This window comes from Castanea sativa, chromosome 6 (assembly GCF_040712315.1).
Source record: "Castanea sativa cultivar Marrone di Chiusa Pesio chromosome 6, ASM4071231v1".
NCBI classification, from domain to species: domain Eukaryota; kingdom Viridiplantae; phylum Streptophyta; class Magnoliopsida; order Fagales; family Fagaceae; genus Castanea; species Castanea sativa.
Genome location: NC_134018.1, coordinates 26,697,170 through 26,724,244, shown reverse-complemented (window position 1 = coordinate 26,724,244; position 27,075 = coordinate 26,697,170). Strand labels below are relative to the sequence as shown.

At 32.8% G+C, this 27,075-nt stretch overlaps 1 long non-coding RNA gene and 2 pseudogenes across 2 annotated transcripts; 1 reads left to right on the top strand and 2 right to left on the bottom strand.

Annotated features, from left to right (window-relative positions):
- Window positions 1-3,608: 3,608 nt before the first annotated feature.
- LOC142639720 (uncharacterized) lies at window positions 3,609-10,556 on the bottom strand (annotated as a pseudogene).
- A 28-nt stretch (window positions 10,557-10,584) lies between these two features.
- On the bottom strand, window positions 10,585-20,517 carry LOC142639719 (protein FAR1-RELATED SEQUENCE 5-like; annotated as a pseudogene).
- A 1,808-nt stretch (window positions 20,518-22,325) lies between these two features.
- On the top strand, window positions 22,326-26,770 carry LOC142638701 (uncharacterized). Of its 2 annotated transcripts, XR_012845042.1 has the most exons (6): window positions 22,327-22,406; window positions 22,945-22,993; window positions 23,136-23,198; window positions 23,970-24,059; window positions 24,166-24,216; window positions 26,458-26,770. It is a non-coding gene; the product is annotated as an uncharacterized LOC142638701 (long non-coding RNA). The 2 variants fall into 2 exon arrangements; XR_012845041.1 differs by lacking the exon at window positions 22,945-22,993 and having other exon boundaries at window positions 22,326-22,406.
- The last annotated feature ends 305 nt before the right edge of the window (window positions 26,771-27,075 follow it).

Below are 27,075 nucleotides of genomic sequence, written 5' to 3'. Positions count from 1 at the left end.
TGAGGGATGTAGTAAGGTTATTATGTATTTTCTTTTCTTTCTTTTACTTTTACCTCATGTATACTGGTCTTTTGACCATTTGACATACATTGTACCTATCTTTTGATATATATATATATATATATATATATATATATATATATGATGATGTATGTTTATTCACCTATCTCTCCATGTGTTGTTTCTTTTCTCTCTTTATACACATGTTTTTTTTTATGTATGCAATCTTTTATTTTTGTTTCACACTAAGATGCCTTGATGAGTTTTGTTTAAAGTGTTTCAGAAAGATAGGTTATCAAAATCTATCATGCCACGAACTCTCTTCTTGCAAAGTTTTTCAAGAGTTTGTGTTAAGATTAGATTTTATTGTATTCAACAAGTGATTATGAGTTTAGTGATTGTTAGGACATATGTGGAACTTGTTAGAACATATGTTATGTAAAATTGGCTAATCTTTTGACAAAACGCACTTTACTTGCAGTTGGGTAGATCTAGGATGAGTTTAGTACTTCAAGGAACAAGAGTTCAAGTTTAGTATTAAAGTCATGCAAATCTGTCCATGAAACAAGTGAAAAAGTGCTGTTTATTAAAGCTTGATATATATCTCAACAGATAGATATCTATTGAGATTTAATGCTTATGCTTGACAACTGCTCGACAAACACAATATCTATTGAGAATTACGAAATTCAGATTTCCAGATCTGTTTTCACGCATATCCAAGTGTATTTGTGTAGGTTTCGTTTCTCACAACTCTAGATATATATAAGGATTATTTTAAGGGCTCTCTTAAGGGATGCAAAGTGATTATTCATGCATATTGTGATTGGAGAAAATTTGCCCTAGTTCATAATTATCTTTGAAGAAGCTACTGCATCTTTCCAAGGGTTTTGTAACTAAGGAGCTTCTTGATCTTCATCGTTGGATGAACTGAAGAACTTTGCAGCCAACATCTTCTTGAAGTTGGTGTGTTAGTCACGTACTTGGATCCGTGCATCAATTGGTTAGTCACGTACTCGAAACAGTGCATTGAAAAGAAAGATTGTCAGTACATTACAAGTCCAATTGGGTATTGGGGTAAGGGTTCAACTGTAGGTTGGTATTAAGTACCAGAATTCTTTTTACTTATAATCGCTTGTTTTGATAATTGTGGATTCTCGGGAGTGGTGACCTTAAATTCACCCGGTGGGGTTTTACCTCGGTGGTTTTCCTCATTCGTAAACAAATCACTTGTGTCAAATTTATTTTTCGCTGCATTTAGTTATTTTGTGATTTTTTTGTGCTACCAGGCTTATTGCATGTAATTGAATCTAATTAATTTACTTGGTTAATTAATTGATTAATACTACCAAAGGGGTCAATACTTTCTTGGCCTATCATTCTAAATCAAAAATCCGATCTAAAAATTATTTTCAAAACATTTCTACTTTTTAAATTAAAAATCAGATCTGGAGTTTTAAATTGAAAGCTGATTCTTTTCCTATTTTACAAATTAGATCCAAAGTTTTATGTGAAAAATTCATTCATTTTTTATTCCAAAAATCAGATCTAAAAATTATTTTCAAAAATCTCTATTTTTATCTAAACAAAATATTAAATCTGAAATTTACTTTCAAGATCTCATTCCTTTTATAAATCACAAAGTAGATCTGAAATCTATTTTCAAAATCTCATTCTTTTTCTAAACAAAATATCAGGTTTGAAATTTATTTTCCAAATCTCTACTGTTCTTTGAATAAAAAAAGTAGGTCTGAAAATTTCTTTCAAAATCCATCTAGTTTTTTAATTAAACAATCAAATTTGAATTTTCGTCTTGGAAGTTCATTTTGTTCTTTAATTAAAAATCAGATTTGGAAACTCTTTTTAAAATGAAATCTTTTCAATTTTTAAAAAAATCATACTTGAAAATAATTTTATCAAAAATTCATTTTGTCTGTTAATTTAAAAACCAAATTTGAAACCTCCCTTTAGAAATCCTTTTCTTGTAACTAGAATTTAGATATGATTTCTTCTTGCATAGATGCAACAGATCTAGGATTTTTGCATATTAACCAACCATAGATCTAGGAATATTGACACAACAATTTGCATGTCATTTTTTTAATGGGTATTTAAAAGGTTCCTTAAAAGTCTAGAAGACTAGACTTTGTCTGGGCAGAATGGGTGCCTAACACCTTCCCATTCTGTAACCTTGCCCCCGAACTTCAGATCTTAGGTTCATTGAAGAGTGTCTTATTTTCTTTTGATAGATTTTAACTAGGAAAGAAGGCCTTGTAAATTCTTTTTTACTAGATTGTAACTAGGAAACAAAGCCATGTATAGTTTCTTTGATACAAAGCCATGTATAGTTCCTTCTATCAAGTTATATTTATTTTAAATTAATGAGAATGTATATTATTCAAGATCTCTTTTAATCTTTTGTATATTTTTCTTATTTTATTTATAAAATAAGTGGCAAGTCCATATAATCTTGAAAAGAGAAGGTGCCGATGCCTAAATCTCTTTTCTAAGAGTCAAGTTTCCCGGTCTCTCAAAAGGTGCTTGGCTCATCTATGGTCAAGACCTTCTAATACTCCCCCTAAAGAGGAAGAGGGGAATGTATATTCACCGTATTCATCTTGGTTAGTGAATAAGAGAACTGTCGTGAGGCAAGTGTCTTTGTTAAGAGATCTTTAACTTGAGACTTGGTTCTAATGTGCAGCAATCGTATTACCTTAGCTAGAACCTTGTCCCAAACAATGTGATAGTTTATTTCAATGTGTTTTGTCCTTTCATAGAACACAGGGCTAGCTTCAATATGCAATGCAACCTGGCTATCACTAAAAAGCAAAGTTGTTTTAGAATGAGGGACTTGAATGTCTTTGAGAAAGCTTATCAACCAAACAATCTCACATATTGCCACAACCATTTCCCTATATTTAGACTCTGCTGATGGTCTTGAAATTGTTTGTTGCTTTCTAGACTTCTTGTGGTTGATCTTTGGGTATGGGGGCATATAGGCCAATTTGCATCAGTAAAAGCTTTGATATGCAGCTTAGGCTTGCTAGAAAACAACAAACCTTGACTTGGGGTGCCCTTGATATAATGAAAAACTCCATTAGCAGCTTGAAGGTGTGGCATTCTTGGCTTAGCTTTGAATTGACTTTGCCTATGGACTGCAAAGGTGATATCTGGTCTTGTAATTGTTAGGTAAAGAAGTTTGCCAATCAACCTCCTATAAATGCTAGGGTCTTTCAACTCTTTTCCTTCATACTTGCTTAGTTTCAAATTCTATTCCATAGGTGATTTTGCTGGTTTACAGCCCAACAAACCTACATCACTTAAGAGCTCTAAAGCATACTTTCTTTGACATAGATTAATGCCTTCTTTAGATTTTGCAACTTTTAGGCCTAAGAAGAACTTCAAGTTTCCTAGGTTTGAATTGCTAATCTAGTAACACTTTGAGGCCTACCACTGCTTGTACATTGTCGCTAACTATGAGAAAATCATCCACATAAACAAGCAATGCAATAAAAGCTTCAGAATTGTTCTTTGGAAAGAGAGAGTAATCTGCTTTGGATTGATGAAAACCCAATTGAATCAAAGCATGAGAAAAACTTTGAAAACCACTATCTAGAAGCTTGCTTTAGACCATATACGAATTTGTTAAGTTTAAAAACAACCTCCCCCTTCTTATGAAAGCCTGGAGGTAAGACCATGTAGACTTCTTCTTCAAGATCCCCATGTAAGGCATTGTTAACATCAAGCTAAGACAGATGCCAACCTTTCACAACAGCCATAGCAAGCAATGCTTTGACAGAGACCATTTTAGTAATTGGAGAAAAGGTTTTTGTGTATCTAAATCCTCCCTTTGAGTGAAGCCCTTGGTAACTAGCCTTGCCTTATATCTCTCTATAGAACCATCTATCTTATGTTTGATTATGCATACCCATTTGCAGCCTATAGGTTTCTTGTGGGCAGGTAAGAAAGTAAGAGACCAAGTATTGTTAGCCTCCAAAGAAGCAACCTCAGCTGCCATTGCCTCCATCCACTTAATATCCTTAACAACTTGGGCATATGAATTAGGTTCCACAACAGAAGAAATGGAATTGTAAAAATGTCTATGTTTTATAGAGAGGTAAGAAAAAGAAAGGAAATTGTGAAGAGGATAGGGAGTACCTTTCTTAGGAATTGTTGGAGTAGAAAGCGAAGATGAAGCACTGACTCATTTGATTGGTGAACAAAAGGTAAGGTATTAGATTCAACAATTTGAACATCCTAAATTGAAACAAATCAAGGACATTCAACATCATCATTAGAATCTGAATTGACATCAAAGCAAAATGCTAATCATGAAAGAAATTATCATGATAAACAAGAAAATCAGTGGGTAATGTGGTAAGAGTGGAAGAAGAATCAGGCAAATTATGTGGAAAATCAGTTGAATGAGGTGGAGACACAGAATCATGAGAGATAAAAGAGAATATGTTCTCAAGAAAACTACATCTCTAGAAATGAAAACTTTTCTAGAAGTAAGATTAAGAAGTTTATACCCTTTTGTAGTAGGAGGATAGCCTAGTAAAATATAGGCCTAGGCTTTAGGCTGAAATTTGTCCCTATGAGCAGAAGTAGTGGAAGTATAGCACAAGCAACCAAACACCCTTAAATGAACATAGGACGGCTTAGAATGAAAAAGAAGCTCAAAAGGAGTTTTATTTTGCAAAACATGAGATGGTAACCTGTTGATAATATGGGTTGTAGTAAGAACACAGTCCCCCTGGTAACTCAAAGGTATGTTTGATTGAAGTCTTAATGCTCTAGCAATAGACAATAGGTGTTGATGTTTTCTTTCCACCACAAAATTTTGTTGGGGAGTGTATATGTAGCTTTTTTGATATATTGTACCATAAGCAGAATAGAATTCAACCATGGAAAATTCTTGTCGATTATTAGATCAAATAGACTTGATATTAGTCTTAAATTGAGTTTGAATCATGTTGTAAAAGGAAACAAGTAGACCTCTAACATCTGATTTAGTTTTCAAAAGATAAACTCAAGTACTTCTAGTAACATCATCAACAGTTGACAAGAAATTTCTAAAACCTTCATGAGTTGGAACAGAATAAGGCCCCCATATATTAACATGTACAAGATCAAATGAAGAAGCACAAAAATTTTATTGAAAGGAAAATGTAACCTTTTCTATTTTGCCAAAGGACATATATGGCAGATATTAGTACAAGAATTGAAAGTAACAGATAAGGTTTCTTGTAAAGGTAAAAACTTATTCATGGAAGGATGATCTAGCCTAAAATGCCAAATTCTAGGCATACTAGTTACAGAACTAACAAAAGAGGATGAATGAGCAAACTTGTGTTTGGAAAGATAGTCTGTCAAGGATGAAGAACTGATACAATATGATCTTTGTAATAAGTAGAGTCCATGATGCACTTCACCTATTCCAATCGTCTTCCAAGAGAAAATGTCCTGAATGAAACAAAATTGAGAAAGGAAAACAAGGAAATATAGCAAATTTTGATTGAGTTTGCTAATGGAAAACAAATTGAAAGAAAAGGAAGGTAGACAAAGCACATTTTCAAGAACCAGATTTGTAGAAAGTCTAATTGAACCCACATGAGTCACTTAAGCATTCTCTCCATTCGGTAATTCAACAACACACTAGGTTAAACTAGTTATGGAAGTAAACAAACTAATAGAAAAATAATGTGATCTGTGGCACCTGTATCTAGAACCCAAGTGTACAACTATTAACACTTCTATTAACTACCTTGGCAGCAAAAATAGAGTGCTTTAAGTTGAGAGGAATACTTGTAAGTGGAGCAGTGGTAGAGACATTGTTTGCCATAGCCATGATAGCATCTTCGGAAGCAGTCATGTTGCCTTGGCCTTGAAAACCATGGCTTGAACTCCTAATCATGGCTAGATTTTCTGATACTGATTTGCAATGAATGGAAAAGCATGCTATGGAGAAAGGGATTGTTGTATATGCATAGAATCTAATTCCATGACCCCAAAATTAGCTCCAAACTTATAATTTCCAACCTAATTAGCCATTAGATTCTTTCCTTTGGCCTTATAGCCAGGAGGATATCCATGAAGCTTATAGCACTTTTCCATAATGTGACCTGTAAGTCCATAGTGATTGCACACCAGTGGCGGCTCCAGGAATTTTTCCCAGGGTGTTCCTTAATAAGTATAAATTACACGATCTAATAAAAAGAAAATTTTATATATTGACAACAACAATCAAAATACATGTAAATACATAAAATTTACAATTGCCTTCTACGATTTTTCATATTTTGAAATCGTTGCATGATAGTCTCGTTATCAATGCTACAAGCTATATCTTTTTCAATATATACAACCAAGCAATCATTCATCCACTGATCTCCCATTCGATTGCGCAGTTCATTCTTTATATATTTCATTGCTGAAAAACTTCTTTCTACTGTTGCAGTAGCAACAGGAAGGGTCAAAGCTAACTTCACAAGCAAATAGACTAATGGATAAGTCTCATGCTTCCTCGTGCTCACTAACTTTTCAGCAAGTTCACTAACTCCTTGAAGCTCTAAAAACAAGTCATTGTTGCGCATATCAAAAATGAAATTCTGAAGCTGAGAGTCAAGTGCCAAGATATCTGTCCCAGGAAAATCATATGGATAGAACTTTGCTAGATGTATTAACTTTTCCTTATCAAAAGCCACAAATGAATTACTTGGATTCAAGCAAGCCATGCAAATTAGCAAATCGGTATTCACCTCTGAAAAACGATTGTTTAGCTCTTGAAGTTGCATATCTATGACTGTGTAGAATAGCTCAACACGATAATGATGTAAATTTGTATTTTGTTGGGTGTTGCGTCGCGGCCTCCCACTAGCTACAAATATTTCATCCATGTTCAAGATAGGAATTTCATGTGTGGCACAAAATGAAGACACTTCAGTCAATAAAGATGTCCATTCATCATCTCTCATCACTTGCAATCGTTGCTTAGACACTTTAACAAGATCCATAGCATTTACTATATCTTGATTTTTTTTTTTGCAATGCTATTGACAACTCATTTGTGATCCCTAAAATGTTTTTCATCAAGTGTAGAGCAAAAACAAATTCAAAAGATAGAATTGACCTCATAATAGATCGAGCTTCAACTTTTTGGTCGGAGAGCCCATCTTCTTCAATAATCTCAAGTACATCAGCAACAGTAGAGAACATCAAAATCAAGTTGAGAATAGTCCCATAATATGATCCCCAACGTGTATCACCAGGACGTTTAAGATTTGTCTCTTGATTCAAACCTTGTTCACTTCTTCGTACACCATTCTCTAAATCTTCTTTAATTTTGGCAAATTGAGCATCTCGAAGAGCATCTCGTCTCTTACAAGAGCCTCCAACAACAGTTACTAAATTACTAACCACATAAAAAAAATCAGCAATGTTAATGTGATTTTTAGCAACGGCAACAAGTGTCAATTGAAGTTGATGAGCAAAACAATGGACATAAAATGTTGACTTATTCTCTTTCAAAATTAAAGTTTTGAGACCATTGATATCACCTTGCATATTACTAGCTTCGTCATAACCTTGCCCACGTAGTCTCGATAAACTCAAATTATGTTCACAAAGTAAACCTTCAATAGCACATTTGAGTGACAAAGCGGTGGTACTTGCTACATGTACAATACCAAGGAACCGCTCTATAATAATTCCTTGTTTGTTCACATAACGAAGAACGAGTGTCATTTGTTCTTTCACTGAGATATCACGTGACTCATCAACTAATATTGAAAAGAACCCATTGCCAAGATCCTCGATGATGGCTTTGGATGTTTCATGTGCAATTGCATTCACCATGTCTTTTTGAATATCAGGATGGGTAAGCTTGCAATTTTTCCAAGTATTTTGCATCACTTCATTGATAGATTCATTGTGATCCCCCAAAAATTGTAGAAGCTCAAGGAAATTTCCTTTATCACTTGAACCTTGAGATTCATCGTGACCACGAAAAGCTAATCCTCGGAATAAAAGGAATCTTACGCAATCAACTATTGCGTTTAATTGAATCCGATATTTAGCTTTATCTTGATTTGATTGCTTAACCAAGACACTTTGAATGTGTTGCTTTTCCTTCTGTAAATCTTCACTCTTCTTGACAGCTTGGTTATGAGCACTATTAACTCCTCCAACATGGGAATCTAACTTCCCAACCTGATTCCAAAGTCTGAATCCCTTCGTTACAAAAGTGTCACCTCCTCCTTGCTTACCAACATCTTTTCCAAATAGGTAGCAATAAAAACAAAATGCTGCATCTTTGGCTATACTATATTCCAACCAATTTCTAGTTTCATACCATTCGACTCTAAATCGACGGGGCTTTCCAGAAAAATATGATACCGGGTAATCATGAGGAGGTCGACAAGGGCCTTTTCCTAAATAATATCTTCTTATTTCATCATGATTATTAGGATGATAAAATGATATCTTTTGTCGTAGCCCAGGATCTGAAGGAAGATTTTCTAAGTTAAAGTCAACACGACTTCGCTTAGAAGATGGAGATGAATCTTGCACAGGAGATGAATCTTAGGTACGTGGTTTTTTTATCAAGTATTTGTCCATAATTCTAGCAAAAGAATAAACAATAAATTATAAGTTTATTTGAAATATCAATAAATTATTAATTATTATTATTTAGTTGTTTCATTAATTTGTTTGTCTTTTATAAATTATAATTTGTTATATTATTGTTTCATTAATTATAAGATTATTAATTGTTGTTTAGTCTAACATAATTTAATTTTTTTTGTCTTTTATAGTGTATTGATTAATTAAATTATTAACGCTAAAAGACAATCAGAAAATTTCACAAAATCTAGCTACCAATCAGAAAATTTCACAATCACAATTTTACAAATCACAATAACGCTAAAAGACAATTAATGTCTTTGAGTTGAGTCCAATATCAATACACACCAATAGTCCAACACGGCAACATCAACACCAACACATTTCAATTTACACACCAATCAACGGATAAGATTCAATCATAAGATAAAGCCAAAAGCAAAATGTCAAATTTAAAAAGTAAAAAAAAAAAAAAAAAAGGTTAAAGTGTTACTGAGTGCTTGTTTCTTTAAAAAAAAAAAAAACAAACAAAACTGAGTGCTGCTAGAATCAGCAGCCAATCACGGATCACCAGTTGGTCCAGTTCAACAATGAGACAAACAGACAAAGTCATAAATTTAATAATGATTAAAGAGAGAGAGAGTCATAAATAAAGATTAAAGGCAGGCACACATTTCATTTTCATTCATTTATTCCTATTTCATTTCAGATTTGAGAGAGTATAGAGAGAGTGAGAGACCGAGAGGCGAGAGAGAGACAGAGAGTCAGAGAGAAAAAGAGAGAGAAATACCTGGGATGGCGACGGCGACGGCGACGATGAGCGCTGCGACTGGATGTTGCGGAGTTGCGGACCGATCTCCGTCTCCAATGCGACGAGGACGACGAGGCCGATCTCCAATGAGCGACTGGAGCTGGACTGATCTGGCGATCTCCGATGTCCGATGAGTGGCTGGAACCGTGGACGGTGGATCGATCTAGCTTCGAAGGGGAGCGTCGTTGCTCTGTTTCTCCTTTTTAGGTTTGTTTAGCTTTACTAATTTTTTTAATTTTTTTGAGAAGAGCTTTAGTGATGATGTACTGAACTCTGATAACTGATTTGAGGTTTCTGATGGGTCTGTAATTTTTTTTTTTTTGGTTGAGAAACCGTGGGTTTGCTTCCTCTGTCTCTGTTGGGCTTGCCGTGGGCAGTGGACTTGATGTTGGGCTTGCTGTGATCCGTTTGCTCTTACATTTTGCTGTGATTTGTCTCTGTTGGGCTTGCTGTGATCCATTTGCAATTTGCTCTTACATTTTTTTTTTTCTCTGTTACAATTTTTTTTTTTTTCAGATTTTAGTTGAAATTGTTTTTTGGGTTTTTTTTTTGGCTTGAAAGTAGAACAAATATATATTTTTTTTAATGTGAGGGTGTTCCTAATTTTAATTGAGGGTGTTCCTATTTTATTTTTTAAGGGTAAAAAAAAAAAATTTATATATATAAATTTCAAGTCAGGGTGTTCCTGGGAACACCCTGACCATAACGTGGGGCCGCCACTGCTGCACACTGGTTTGTCTTTGCCCTTATTCTTATAGGCCTTGCTACTAGAATTTCTATTCAAATAGGAATTTCCACCATAATGAGAGCTACCAGATCCACCAGAGGTGTTGACCTTAGTTGCCAAGGCAGTGGATTGAATATAAGCTCCAGTTGAATGACCAATAGATTTCTAACTCTCATCTTGAATTAGCAAAGACTACACCTTGTTAATTGAAGGAAGAGGATCAATCAATAAGATTTGGCCTTGAATCTGACTATATGACTTATTGAGTCCCATAAGGAATTGCACCACTGAGTCTTGCAACTGATACTGTGATAACTTCTCATTGTTTGAACAAGTGCAAGAACCTTCAATTGAAAGAACAACATGGAAGAGCTTTGTAATTCTTGATCTCATCCCATAGAACCTTCAATTGAGTGAAATGTTATGTGATAGAAAGATTTCCTTGAGAAATTGTTGCAAGATCTTTCTGAAGTTGAAAGAGTTTTGATCCATTCTTCTGAGAACAGATGACCTTAAGATTGTTCCAGACTTCCAAAGTTGTGTTCTTGAAAACAACGCTTACAAGAATCTTCGAAGAAACACAATTCGACATCCAAGATACAACCATGTTATTGCACTTGGTCCAAGCTTGAACGAATAGTGGAACTTTTGCCATGGCAGGAGTCAATGAAAGAATTCCACCAATAAACCCTAGCTTGCTTTTGGCACCCAATGCTCTCTACATTGATTTGGCCCAAGTAGGGTAATTATCGTTGACTAGAGGCTGGGCAACTAAAATTGCACCTGAATTTTCTCCATGGTGCAGAAAGAAAGGGTGTGATTCATCAATGGTGATGACTGAACCAGAAGTTGTCGCCATTGAAGGACCTACAAACTTAGAGACGAATTTTCAAGGTGAAAGAGAGAAAATATCTACGAAGAATTCAGAGAGCTCTGATACCATATGAAAGTTTGATGAATGAATGCTTTGCATTAATTAGAAACAGAATGTACATAGAGATATTTATAAAAGAAAATTGTAACTAACTCCCTAAACTAATTTCCCAAACTATACGGGTTCCCTCCAAAACTCAGTTAAGAAAATACCCAATCAACTATTGACACGTGTCTATAAATATAACCAACCAACTAACGCTAAGCCGAAACTACAAGTAGCTTTACAAAATAAATGCTAAACTATTGTCGTTTATGCAGATGCAGTATGCAACTTGTTCCAAGATGATTTTAGTTCAGGTGCTTGGCTCATCTATGGGCTGGACCTTCTGATAATTTTCATGCAACGGGACAAATCTTGAAATTCCCAAGCTTCTTTTCGGATTTGAGAATTGAGGTCATTGCGTTTTATTATTTATCAAACCAATAAATTGGTTAAAAAGCACATACTTTTCATTTCCAATGGAAAGGGACAAATCTTGAAAATCGATTTGAGAATTGAGGTCAATGTGTTTATTATTTATCAATATTAATATTTCTAAAAATAAAAAAGGACAAAGAATGATGACTAGATGGTGACTTCTATGTATGAAATAAGGACAACGAAGATGACAAGATGGTGACTACTATCCTGTAACTTTGCCACATTAAATTCATGATTTCATTTAAAATAATCACTTCTCGAACTATTCTTGATCCTCTTTAACAATCGAGTTGTTTACAGGAACTGAACTTTTGCTACACAGTAACAAGCTCCAATCCGTGGTGGACGTACAAGTGTCCCACCCTCACCATACTCCCCTAGTTATTATTTCCGTACATCGTATGGAACAATCTTATATACAGAAGCTGCGATTGCGCACCTACATTAATTGAATTTTTTTACCAAATTCAAAAAAAGAAAAAAGAAAAAACAAACTTAGAGCTATGTCTAGAAAGAGAACAATTTGGAACAATTTGCATGTTTAGCATGTGTTTTTACAATATATATGAACCAAAAACATGAATTTAGAGTTTTAGTTACACGTGGGGTGTTGAAAAACTAAAAGCATCTCATACATGTTACATGCAGCGGAATAAAAACATGGGTCTACTTCATAATTCATATATTGCAAAAACACATGCTAACTTTAAATTTGAAAATTTTAGAGAACAAACCTAGATATAACAAAGCGGAAAGCAAAAGTGAAAATAAGAACCTTGAAACCTCTATGATCTTCACCTCAATAACTATAGACTTGGCTGAAAGTGTGGGCTCTCCTTGTTGAAATCCAAACCCTAGCAGTGTATCACTTAATATGACTGCACTTTAGGTTTTATTTATTTAATCGAGTTGCCTCTAGACTTCATTACATTGCAAACCTTTCCATGAAACTATCTATTGTGAAACAAAGTCATAAATTACTATCACTTTTTAACACTATATCTGAAATCCTTGAGTCCTTGATTCAATCTCTTGATTATTTTTATATTCATGAAATCTATTATCATGAAATATAAACTTTAACAACTACTTACTAACATGGTTGGGCTAAATTCTCTGAATTATCAATTCCCTTCAAATTTGTTTCAAGGGGGCGTTTATTATCTCTAATCGATATTATGGATTCTATCTTGAGGAATAATGTTTTGACAACACTAAATGCAATTACCTAACATACTGAGGTATTGATCATATAAGATTTCACTCTGGCATATATCAAAGTAATCAATAGTTCATGTTTGATTTCACCATCTTCTTAGGATTGAGAGTTAATGCATATTGCAGATGTAAGATTGTTTGTTCATATGAAAGTAGTTAGTAGAATATCTCACATTGGTTTAGTTTAGTGTATTCCAAATAAACAAATATATTGATCAGAAGTCTTCACTTTCATGTTCAAGACCGATCAATATGATTGATTTTTTATAGTCTTATTGTCATATGAGATTCCTAATCTCATTGCAGACTATGAACTTAAAGTTTATAAACTTAGAAGGACTTGTGATTTAGATCTTCTATACGAGAATCTCATTACCATACCTAAATCACAAATAATAAATCTCATGAACTAACAACACGTAATCTCCAAATTTTCATACACAAAAAATAAAAATCCAAATCCAAATGGGTGGTGGTATGGTTGTTAGGGGTGTCCACCCAACTCGGAAACTCGACCCACTTGCTTGAACCCAAACCACCAACCTCCCAAACCAACCACTCTGATGGTCGGCAGCAGGTCGCCACCCATTGAACCCGACACCTTTGGGTTGGTTGGTGGGTTTCCTTCCCAAAAACCCGAGCCACCCGACTTGATCATAAAACCAAAAAAATTCGGCGATATTCAAAGGTTTTCTGATAAAAATTTATAAAAACCGGTGATAGTTGAAGTTTTTCAATGAAGAATTACTCAAAATCCACCAGATTCGACGAATTCTGGCCAGATCACCCGGGCAAATATTGGCCAAATCTCAACTAATCTGGCCTAATATCAGCACTGGCGGCAAAACCTGAAACCGACCGGTACGACCCGAAACCCAACAAGACCTGAACCGGATGATCCTTCTAGTTGACTTAGGTGATTGATCAAATCTACTTAATGCAAAAAAAAAAAAAAAAAAAAAAAAAAAAAAAAAAGAAGAAGAAGAAGAAAAAGAAAAAAAAAGAAAAAAAGATGATCTTATAATACCATTCCTTTTTAAAGAGCTAATATTTATTGCTAGTTTCTTGTTCCCTGCTTAGAACTTCCGGAACAAATGCAGGGCATATAGCATACAAACAAAAGGATAGATTTCATTGTTATCATATATATTTATATAACCTTATATGAGTAATCTTGTTCTTGGGGTTTTACTAATTGTAATTCCGTTGCGTTTATAGAGTTGTTGCCGTTTTGTATATAAGTTTAAGGAAATTCAAACAATGGTTTTGAGATAAATGTAATTTTGGCTGTGATTCATCTAGGTAATATTTATGGTAAAGGGTCCGTTTGGATAGAACTTATTGCTGAAAACTGAAAACTGAAAACACTGTAGCAAAATAATTTTTAAATGTGTGAATAGTGCCATGGGACCAATTTTTAATGAAAAAGTTGCTAAAAAGTGAAATTTGTGGGTCCATGAACAGTACATGGATGCACTGTTCATGAGGAATTAGTCAACAACTACGGCTTGAAAAAAAAAAATTTTGAAAACGCTGAAACGCACAACTTGGACGTGGACGGGCTATCCAAACGCCCTCTTTATCTTTTTTTTTTGGGGGGGGGGGGGGGGGGGGGTGGTTGTTAAATAGAGGACTTAGTTACAAATAGTTGGACATAATGCCCTACTGCCCTACCATATGACCTTGTAAGTTGCAATAGTAACCAACAGAGAAAGAAATCGAGTGGTATATTCTGGTCTTAAGGAAATAAAGATTAAGCTTTTCGTTATTCTTAATGATAAAACTTACCAAAGGTAGCATAACATGACAATCAGGGCATTTATTTTATAACATCAAATAAAAGTTCTCTACATAACCACCTGAAGCTTAAGGACCTCTGTTATGCTCTTCTTTGCCTTCTGTAAGTAGTTCCCATTTTTAATGCAGCGTATTCAGATTAAGGAATAAAAACAGATCCCTGATTTCGTAAGCACTATAGTACTCCAATGCATAGAGAAGATGAAGAAGTAAATTTGGATGATGTTTGTGCATGCGCAGTTTTTGATGACATTGAGGTTGGCTGTTATTTCTTTCGTGCTATATACGATTGTCTTTCTTGTTTAATCAAGAGATTTTCTAATGAACGCATAGAGAGCCTTGTGTTTTGCAATTTTACCATTAAATCATTTGTACTAGTTTACCAAGTTCAGTGTATTTAAACCTTAACTTTTGCTTGTGTAGACCATTTTTCTATGGCATATTTTATGTGCCTGACTTGTTTTCTAATTATGTTCGGCGACTATTGGTATATTGCAGAACAACTATGTAGCTGAGCAGTCAGAAAATGATGAAGGGGTCCTTTGATAATGAATCAGCTAAGGAGATTGCATTAGATGCTTTGCATATAAGGATAGCTGTTGCATGTATATCCATATTTGAATTTTTGATGATTAGATTATTTGTATTTGATTATCAAATATTTGATAATGAATTGTTTATGATTAGATTATTTGTATTTAAACACCGGAGGAATAATAAGTAACAGAAAAATTGTCCTAAACTCTTTTCAATCTTTCCCTTGATTGATTATCAAATATCATCTTTCTCTTTAAGAAATTATCAGCCATATAAAACTCTTGGCTACTCTTTTCCTTTGATAGAAATAGCAGCCTAGATCAAAGTAATACATTAGCTTGGATATTTTAAATAATAGTTAGGAATTTCATCTAACCGAAAGCACTACTCACTTATACTTAATGATAATTTAGCCAACTAAAACTCCACTATCCATCATGAAACTTGATAAAGCCCCTTTGTACTTTGCTATTATAATATTTGACTTTTTTAAATTTTATTCTTTTATGAAAATTTCATGTTCATATTGTTAATTAGCAAAACATAATTTTTTTTTTTGCATTAATATCATTTAGTATTCAAATGAATAGTTTTAAAATTTTCAAATTGGTTTTCAAGTTTCTAATTGACAATACATTCATTTGAAATAAAACCTGTCACAATTTTTTTATAAAAGTTTCTAATTGCCAATATATTCACCTGAAATAAAACCTATCATAATTCAAAATACAAAAAGAGAATCATAAGATTAAAAATACATTTGAAATAAAACCTGTCATAATTTTCTATACAAGTTTCTAATTGACAATACATTCACCTGAAATAAAACCTGTCATAATTCAGAATACAAAAAGAGAATCATAAGATTACAAATACATCTGAAATAAAACCCGTCATAATTCAATTTACAAATGATCATATGACTAAAATACATCTTAAAGTAAATTTTGTCACAATTCTTTTTGGAAGTTTCTAATTGAAAATACATTCATCTAGAATAAAACTTGTCATGGTTCAATATACAAAAAAGGGGATCATATGATTGGGAATTAAACTAAAATAAAACTTGTCTCAATTCAAACTACAAGAAGATGATTCTATCCACCACAATTAAAATATTTTATACCAAACAATATATGCTTCCCAATGCATTCTCTTGGACACAAAACTTGGTTGTACATCAACTTTCTTGGAATTGTTGTAATAGATCCTACATAAAAAACGTACAACCAAACACAAAAAAAAGAAAAAAAAAAGAAAAGAAAAAAAGAATGCACACTGTTAAAAAAAATTTAAAATATTCTAATTAAAAATTATGTGGTCATACCGTAAATGATGACTAGTTGGGATGTATATGCATAATAGATGATGATGTAGAAGGATACGTCATAGTTGGCAAAGAGTCCTAAAGATAATTGATAAATAAGAGAGAGAATAAATAACAAAATCATCTATTATAGAACAATTTATAATATGTAAAAAAATCAAACATCATATACCTGTACAAAACTTGTGGAGTACAATGTATTTGCTATGATTGATGGGTTCAACCTTGCTATCGAAGATTCCTAATTCACAAAAATTAAAAGTTCATTTTGGAAAATATCATTAAAGATATGTATTATCTTAAAATATAATATATTATAATTAAATAACCTTAGTTTGACTTTGTAGATGCATTGACTCCTAGTATGGTGTGAAGCTTGTATTTGCAACATGCCTACAAGAAGAAATTTTATAAACCAAAAATTTAAATAATAAATTAATACAAAAATCAATAATTTTATACAATTACCCGAAATGCTTATGTGACGGACAGTTGCTTCTCACATGGCCCGTTTCTTTGCAAATGCTACACTTTCTCTTTTTCGTCAATTGTTTTTCTCTTGGATGCTTTTGTCTCAAAACTTTAGGCCTTTCCTTTGAATAAACATGTGGAGGGTCTCACACAATAATTGAAAGACTTGATGATACTTGATATTAGGACTTCCTAAATCATCAAATCACAAACATCTGCATGGCTAGAAGCTCCTCATGAACCTTTCATAAAGTTTGTCCAAGATGCTTGTATTTTTTCTTTGACTGTGATCTTGCCTCTGCAACTTCCGAAAATTGAAGTATCAAACTATTTTTCATCAATGTAGAAGAAATTTGTGGCTCAACTTGTACGACATCACCAGATATGTCATGTAAAATGCGCTTATTGGCATTAATTGTCTATCTTTCTAAAATATAATGTGATGGAAGAAAGTGCACAAGATAATTCCAACAAAAACAGCAAGAATATGCCTAAAAATAATTCCAACAAAGCCAAACATATGGCATGTACAAATAGCTTCTCAACAATATCCAGTGACACTTCATAAAATGGACTTTCTTTCCCATTAGCTACCACCTTATATATCTTTTCCACTCATTCTTCACATTATTTGGATGCCTTGTAGTTTTTACTACAAAATAACTCCTCTAGAAATTTCATAAATATCTTTCTTGTATAAACTTTTGCCGCTTCTGCTTCCATCTTTTAACATGTTTTCAAAATTGGCACTGAATTTTTTTGTCTTTTCATCCTAGTCTTTCTCTTTAAGATATTGTGCATTCAAAGCTTGCTCATATTGATATACAAAAGACACTTATCATTGTACTTGAAAGAACATAATCTTTAAAAAATTTATTCATGCTTTCACTCCTTTAAGTTGTAGACATCCTAGCACAAAATTTCTTTCGTAAGTAAGCGGGAACCCATTTTTCACACTGCATATAGAGATTTCCCAACCACTCGTTATCCCCCAATCCATAGTTCTCCATAATCTTACTCCATTCTAACTCAAACTCTTCAAAGGTGAGTGTATCATGGATGCAATGGTGTGTTCTCCATGAAAATGTGGATATTTATTATTGTTAGGATTAGTGCCCTTAAATCCTATTGTATGATGTTATGTATGTTATTATGTATGACTTAATGTTGTTATTAATAAAATTGTTTTATTATAATCTAAAATAATGGTAACATGAATATTCAGATGTTATCATATAGTCCATGAGATACATAGTATGTGATTTATGTGATTTAGTCACAGAAGATATAAGTTACAAGTTCTTTGTAAACTCAGAATTTTAGTTCGTAGTCGGTGATGAAATTTGACGTTTCATCTACGAAGACTATAACATATCAACTAAGATGATTTGTCTTGATCATGGAAGTGGAGACTTCTTGTTGATGTGTTGATAAGTTTTAAGAGTTAAGACATATTAAACTGGACCGCTGTGAGATTTATTATTCCCCTAATGACTGTCAAATGAATAATAAATCTCACGACTTCTATTTACATGAACTCTTAATCCTGAGAGAATAATGGACCTGATCATGAAGTGTAGGTTGCTTTGATATATCAAGAGTGAGATCTATCCTAATGATCAAAACCTCAGTATGTTGGGCAGCCACATTTAGTGTTGATAGAACATATATTCTCAAGATGAAATTCATAGTCTCTTAACGGAGATATAAGATATTCCATTGAGATAAGTTTAATGGGTTCAATTATTCAGAGAGTTAGGCCTAACCACTTTAGTAAGGAGTTACTAAAGTATATATTTATGAAATTGGATTTCATAAATATATAATGAATAATTTTAAAGGATTAAACCGGGTACTCAAGGAATTAAGATGTAGTAATCTACAAAGTGACAGTCTATATTCATGACTTTGTATTATTACGAATATTTTATGAAGGGGTTGCATGTACAATAAAGTCTTGGGATATAATTTATAAATAAGGCCTAGAATGCAATTATATTTATATAGTGGTATTAAATATAATTAGTGGTAACTTTGGACTAGTCAAGGGTTGACAAAAAAGCCCAAGGCCCATTGGAGCTAGTGTCTTATTGGTCCCTTTTGGTCCCACTTCAAGCCACACACTTAAGCCCAATTGGAAAGGCCCAAAATGCCAACCCAATTAGATAATCAGTTAGACACAAAGGGAGAAACATACAGAATTTTCTGTAGGAATTTTTGTAAGAGAAAACTATTGTGAAATAGTGTGTGTGTGTGTGTGTGTGTGTGTGAGTGAGACACTCTAACATTTTCCGGTGAGAACTGATTGAGAGGTCACACATCTTAGGCGTTAGTAGAATTGGAGTGAAGATTGAAAGTGTTCTTGAGAACTTCTAGTCTTTGGTTTTGAATTTCATCGCTCCAAGGTAAGCTCTCTTGTTCTTGAATTTTGAAACTTACATAGTGCATATTATCGATTGTGAATGAAGTAGATTCTTTTTCCGCTGCGTATGTTTTGTATGAGATACAAACCATGTTGAATCCTACAATTATATGTATAGGACAACTGGTTTGGAACTTTCTATAAAATATGCCACATACACAATCTATGAGTTGCATTTGGCAATACATTTGCAACTGCCTTAGCCATTGCCTTGTCATCATCTATGATAATTGTAAAAGGAGGATTTCCAAGCATTTCATTAAGCCAAGTCTTCAACAACCATGTATAAGATTCAGTTGTTTCATTCACAAGAAAAACACATCCAAACATCATAGATTGATGATGGTGGTTCACCCCTGTGAAAGGAACAAAAGGCATATTATAAGTATTTGTTTGGTATGTAGTATCAAAAGTAACGATATCTCCAAAATATTGGTGTGCAATTCTTGACCTAGCATCTGCCCAAAACAATTACCCATGCGCCCATTTTCATCAACTTCAATTGCATAAACAAAACCTAGATTTTTACATTGCTGCTCAATAAAATATTTGTACATTCCTTAGGCATCTCCATCTTGAAGCAACTTTCTTATTTTATTACTCAAATAATTTTGAATATCGAGTGGAATACATCCAACATTATAATCACCACCGGATTCTTCACTTAACATATACATTATCTTGCTTGGAGCTATACTTGACTCATTGAGTGTATCTATAGATTCCTTTGGGCATTTGTTATCACTCTATGCCCACGAAGCATACTCATACTCTTAGAAGTACGAAGCTCATGATTATAATCCTTCACAAACTTACCCATAACCCATGTATTTTCAATTTTCTTTAAATCTATCATTGCTTTGCATCTTACTCTTGTTTCTACACGCTCTGGACCTATTCTTTCTATGTCTTCATTAGGTTTACTATGAAACCCTTACTTTGAACAAACATATTCAATACCAACCAATATTCTATCTCTTTTAGTCTTGCGAGTATTATTTACTCGTATGCCAAAGCCCTTTTTCCTTGCATATGAATTATAACATGCATGAGCAGCATCTAATTTATCAAATACCTGCCTATTGCATGCAAAAGGTTGATTTGAATCATTCAATGACAAGTCTAAATCATTTTGATCTTCATTTATTTCTGATTCATCATGTACTAAGTCTTCCACCATGTCATAAAGTAAGATTATTTCAGGTTCTTTATTGCTCGCACTCATATTTTGATATTAAGTTATTTTAAAGTTGAAAATAAGCTATAAAAAACAGAAGAGAATAAAAATTCATAAGCAATGATTGAGAATAAATTCAAATTTTGTGCTATTACAATACCAAACTTGCCCAATTTGGCAAACTTGTTTTATTACAAAATTAAAGTCTAATTGGAAATTTTTTCACTAACATGAAAAATTATCAAAGAAAGATGGTAACTTTTCAACTCAATATAGGATACAAGTAAAGAGTAAATCCAACCACTTAACACAAAATCGAACAACCAATTTGAATTTTTAGAAATTCAAATCAATTCCACATAAGCACAACAAAGGCATGGTACATTTGAACACCCTGCTCAAGAACTCAATTAACTCTACTTAAAATAGCTCAAGGTATGTACATCCTTAATTGCACTCTGGTACATATAGAGAGCAATTTGAAATAACAAGTAGGAGAAAATTATATTTGAAACTAAAAATATTATAATAACTATCAAATGAATGATACCAGCTGTGTCCCGGAAGCCTAAGTTGATGCTGGAGAATTCAACAACCATAGTAAGAAAACTTGTTGAAAAGGCACTTGTAAGAAAAAGCAAGATTCTCATTCAATTAAATTCATTTTGGGGTTGAACTAATATAGAGACGAAAAATATAGAACTTTTTAGTGTTGGATTCCTAATTGAACAAGCTCCCAAGGAAAGCAAATCCAAAAATTTTAAGTCAAGGTTAAAAAAAAAATACAAACTGAAAATTAAATAAATATAACAGTATAATCACAATGGGGCAACCTACAAATAGTTAGTTGCATCCAATGGCAGTATAATCACACAAAAATAATACTCAAACAACAGGATCTATTAACTAATACAACCTACAAATGGTATATCTCATGAATCTAAGGTTTGACATTCATCAATTCATTAGACAACATTCACCATAAAAATAATTGTGGGGAGGCATTCAACGCAACAATAGTTTAGATCTAGATGAGATTCAAAAAAAAAAAAGGATGAAGAAAGCAATAAAAAAAAAAATATTAACAAGTGAGAGCAGATTACTCATTACAGATAGGGATGAGTTCCTGGCACTGTGAGTGACACTATGAGTGGTATAGACTATACCATATAATTTCCAAGCATGAAAATGCATACTGGACCATCTTCAATTTGTACACCATATGAGTATAGCCCTTGGGATAACATTTCACATGATATTCACACAAAAACATTAAAAAGAAATTAAATTCAATTAATAAAAACTTTTAATTTTCCTAAAGGCAAAATTCTCATATACACAAATGGCAAATCACCAGGTGACCCAAAAAATTCAACAAATTTAACACACCCAAAACACTACAAAAAAGTTCTATAGTTTTCTAACATTCCCAGAATCCCAAATCTCACTAAAAAATTCATCACATCTATATATATATAAAACCAAAGCTTTTGAAACTTCTACAATTTTTCACGTTAGCATAATATTAAAAAAAAAAAAAACTTTTCTAAACCCTAAACCCAATGCTTTGCTTCTCTATATTAAATAAAAAAATGACTAGAGAGAGAGATATAAAGAATAGAGAGCATTTGTGACCATGAAACACGAGAAATTATACAGTCCTCTGGTGGACCACGTCACTTGTCCACCATTCCACTAAAAGACTCTCACTTGTTTAAAATTGCTGAGTCAGTAATCATTTTCTATTTAAAAATTTTTTCTAATTCAACAATTTTAAACTGGTGTAAATTTTTTAGTGGAATGGTGGACCACGTCACTTGTCCACCGCGTGGACCTTATAATTTTCCCAGAGAGTGTTGTAGAGAGAAACCTGAGGGAGGCCTCTCCTCTACTGTTAGACCGATCTCCCTCCATCTTCCGGTTCCACACAGTTGTCAGTAAGTTTCAGTTTTAGTTTCATGTTCTGTTCTATTCTATTTTGTTTTTTTATTTTTATTTATTTGGCTTGATATCTGGGTTATTAGACAAGAAGGTAGTGGAGCAAACACAGACCACAAAGGGAAAAGATATTTCAAATCCACAATGTTTCTACTCTCTCTCTAAATCTTTCTATTATTTGCCTTTTGTTTTTCGGTTTTTTATCTTAGTTTCACATTCTAGGGTTTTTAGGTTTATTGTGTTTATGCGATCAAAATTTGGGCAGTCTTGATTGATTTATAATCTGGGTTTGCTTTCATTTGATTAAAAAATGGGAAATTTCGTTGTTTTTGTTAGGCAATTTGGGTTTTAATCTATGACTTATTATCTGATTTTTGTTTTCCTCCTTCCTATTTTGATTTTTTTAGTCAAAGATATATTTACTAATTTCAATTTTTTCTTTATTTTCGATTGTTTCTAAGGGGTTTTGTGTTTTTTTTAGGCTAACTTTATAATCTACTTGATAATTTAATGTGCTTTTGATTTTAATCCTATCAGGGGGTTTCTCTACTTGGAAAAAGGGTCAAAATTAATGAAGATTTGATTGGTTGGTTTATAATCTGGGTGATTTGGGTTTTATATCTATGAATCATTATCTGGTTTTTATTTTACTCCTCCCTGATTTGATTGTTTTAGTCAAAGTTGTATTACTTAATTTGATTATAGCTTAATTTTTTATTGTTATTCAGGAGTTGTCAGGTTTTGTTTAGGCCACGAAGGGAATGAGTTGCCCACGACTCATTCCCCAACAGGTATTTCTCTTGAAAAAATCAATTCTGGTATTTTCACGCTATGTGAAGTCCTTGCTTTTTATGAATACAGGTATATGATGTTTAGTGCTTCCTCTAACTTTATAGAGCCTACATATGAACCATTCACCAACTGAACACTTCTCCTAACTTGTGTGAAATCCACCTGTTAGGGGCTTAAGTGAGTTTGGATGATACCATGGTGTTATATTAATTAACAACAAATTTGAAACAATAACCTTTGTTTTGACGTTGAGAAGAAATGCAAGCCTTTTTTTTGTAAAATTAGTCTCTGTCACGTTCTAGAGTTGGTTATGATAAATACATATAAGCCATTACTTTTAGTTGTACAGAAATTATGAATCTATTGACTATCGAACTATTTGACTAAGGCAAATAACATTAGACCTAATAATGGACTCTTCTTTGCATGTTTCCCTCATTAGGCACATCTCTTAGGCTTGTTTAGTTGCCCATGAATCAAAACCATTCATATTTTGTATAATACTGCATTCACAAATTGTCACTGTAGTGGATGGAATGACTTATTTTTGTTTTATGATGTGGATTTTAGCAAAATATTTTAATTTTGTTAGAGAAAATTGGAACATGTTTGAATTCAAAAATGGCTTGAGAGTGAGGCTATGATTAGCTATTGTCCTGCCCTATATGTATATAAGCATGCAAGGCTGTGTGTGTATTTTTCTCATTGGGAATAGTTAATTTCATTAATTGTCTTTCTTATATATGGAGGTTATTTTTTTAAAATTGTAGGTTTGGAGATGTGTCATAGTATGCATAATTTGGCAAAGATGTTGTTGAGTTGGGGGTTGCCATTTTTCGTCACTTGGAGTTTTTAAAATGGTTAGTGATGTTTTTAATATAATTTTAGGATTTTCCCTTTTACCCGTTTTCTTTATTTGGCCATTGGGTTTACTAATCTATTTAAATTGCGTTCTGTTAATTTAAGGTTTTCTGAGCTAGGTTTGATCTTATCGAAATAAAAAAGTTTTTGAGCAAGGTATGCTTCTTTAGTTTTAGATATTAATTTCTGCGTGTCAATGTCTTTTAATTACTATTTTATTTGTATATTTAGCTACTATAGTTTCTTTTCTTTTCATTTTCTTTTTTGGGTTTCTTTGTTGCATGTTATATAATTTATTTGGACTTTGATATTAGAATTCATGTTTGTTTTAAAAAAATTTAGCTTTATATTAGAATTTATATATTTATTTATGGAGCCTAGATGATTTAGTTTTGCATATAATTCTAAACATAAAAGCCAATTAGGATAAGATGTAGTTTATAATTGAACATAAGGGTAGGATTTAGAGGTCGGGCTTGGTGCAATAATAAGTACCTTCCACAAAACAAGTCACTATGGTCGTTGGAAATACTATAGTGTGGCTCATATTGTTTTAGTTTCAAGCAGTCACAAATCGCATAAACCCCAATATATTTTGGATTCCATTTTTTTTTTTGGCAGAATAATTTTTTGAGAACAATATACTCCTATGAAACTGAAGCTCCAGTTGTTTCCAATTTTTTCTTCATTGGGATAAGTATTCATTTCTCTTTTGAAAATTGAGACTGCTAAGTTTTTTTTAGAAAGGTTGTTTTAGATGGAGGCAAATAAAGCTGAGTTTAAAAGAATTCAATCTGGAAGTCTTTTCCGGATTTGTTATTGGCTTCTCACAAGAGTTTGATAGAATTCCTAAATAGTGTTCATATGGCATGATTTTTTTTCCCACATAAATTAGTTCCTAAATCATCAATAGCTGAATATAGAGAAGAAACAAAAGAAAGTAAGAACGAAGTGGGGAAATGTTATTGATTCATCTCTGCTTCTTTCTCTTTTCTTTTCTTTGCCCTGCTTTTTGTTCATATCTCCTTTTTTTACTTTTGCTCCCATGCCTTGCTGCTTGCTTTGTTGTATATGTTCTTGCTGTTTTGTTCTCTTGGTTTTTGAGAGTGAATGGGAGAAGGAACTGCCTTTGCTGGGTTTTTTGGTTCAATAAGAAAAAGGAGGAAGCTTTATATGTTTTTGGTCATGCTTTCTTCGGGTTTCTTTGAGAGGTTTGTCTGACTGTTGTGGGGAGTTGTTGGTGGTCTCAGCCCTCTTGGATTTGTGGGAAAGGAGGGAACTTTTTGTATTTTTGGGCTAGGAAAGGGTTTTGTTTATGGAGTTTTGGAGGGCTGGAGCAGTGGTACTTTTTGTATTTGTTATGTTACTTTTTTTTTTCTTTTCTATCTCATTTGTCTGTATTGAATTGTGTTTAAGAACAGCCAATGCTATTGCCCATTGTACCTAGATAGACAAATCACTTTGTTGTATACTGCAGAATATGAGCAGCAAGATAGAGTTACAAAGAATTGCCTCCTTTTATAAAATATTTTACTATCTAATTTTATAATGAAAATTTTTCTACCATTGAGTTGGCTTATCAGACTTGGAATATATGTAGTTTGTTTTAAATCTAACCCACATATGTAAAGGGTTTGTGATGTTTCCTTCCTTAGAGGTATAGAGCATGTGTATGTACACTTTACATGAAACTATAATTTGTGCATACACAAATTTTACTATTAATAGAAAATTTTCTGCTGCGATTGTTTAAATATGAGCTATGAAAACAAGTTTGAGTAAAAAGTGAAGAAGAGGATTAATTTTTTTTTTTAATAATTTGATAATTCGGGAAGAGGAAGAGGGCGTTTGAACCTAACCAATATAGCTATAATGTTATATAGATTTTGTAGATATTCTTAGTTTAGTATGAGATTTTAGTAGCATAATAGTGTTCAATACATAAAATTAAATTCACTGCTTTTCATATGTTCAACTTTTCACAGCATAATTAAGCATAATCCTCACATGAAGCTTTTATTTATTTATTTTTTTGTGTATATTGTTAATTTTTAATTGTCTTGGATGTTTGTAGTTCTTTTGCACACTAATATATATTTTACCTTGAATGATACTTTGATATGCATTTTCTTTCATTCTTTTTAAAAAAATTCTTTTTGTTTTTTTATAGGTTTGGGAAGAGTTTTAGACTTGCATTTTCTTTTCTTTTTCTTTTTTTTTTTCTTTTTTCAGCTAAAAGTAATTGCCTCTTTGCAGTAAAAAAATTTCAGCTGAGGTTTTGGTTTTTCTTTCATCAAGTTAGTGAGTTAGGCTACTTAGATTTTGTGCAAAATGTGACTTTTACTTGAAACCACCAACTGACAAATTTCATTCTTAAAATTTTTTGACACACATGAGATTGAATATAGAAGAAGGATGCTTGAGTTATGACCATCAATGGAATGCTCTTATGGCATTGAGCAATCGTGGTAACTCTTGCAACTACTATTGGCTTGGAAGAAGGAATGAGAGAACATGCATTGTTATAGCAGTGATTATTGAAATGCTCCCTTAAACATCACTATGTTAGCTTTTGTAGTTACTATTGCTATATAATTTTTTTTTTCTTTATAATGGCTTATTGTAGTAATTGTGGAAATTGTAATAAGATGAATAAAAGTATTAGGGGTGTGCAACAATTTGCTATACAAGATTTGATGATTAGCAAGCATTTGGTTCCAAGAATACTAAAGCTAAGAGTGTGAAGTAGTTGCTGATTTTTTTGGGGCTATTTGCTTTTGTGGCCAAATGTCAACTGGGCAAGAGCCTTTTATGGGATGTTACACTTCTAAGTACACATCAAAAAAGGTGTTTGGCGTAGTAGCAATATGAAATTGGGTTAGGTTTGCTGTAAATTAATGGATTTCGTTGAAATCAGGGAAAAAACCTAGAAGTTCAAATTCTTCCTGAATTTTTATTAGGAATTTTTCAGTTTCTAGGTTCTGTTCCTTTTCTTTTATGAGTTTTAGATTCATA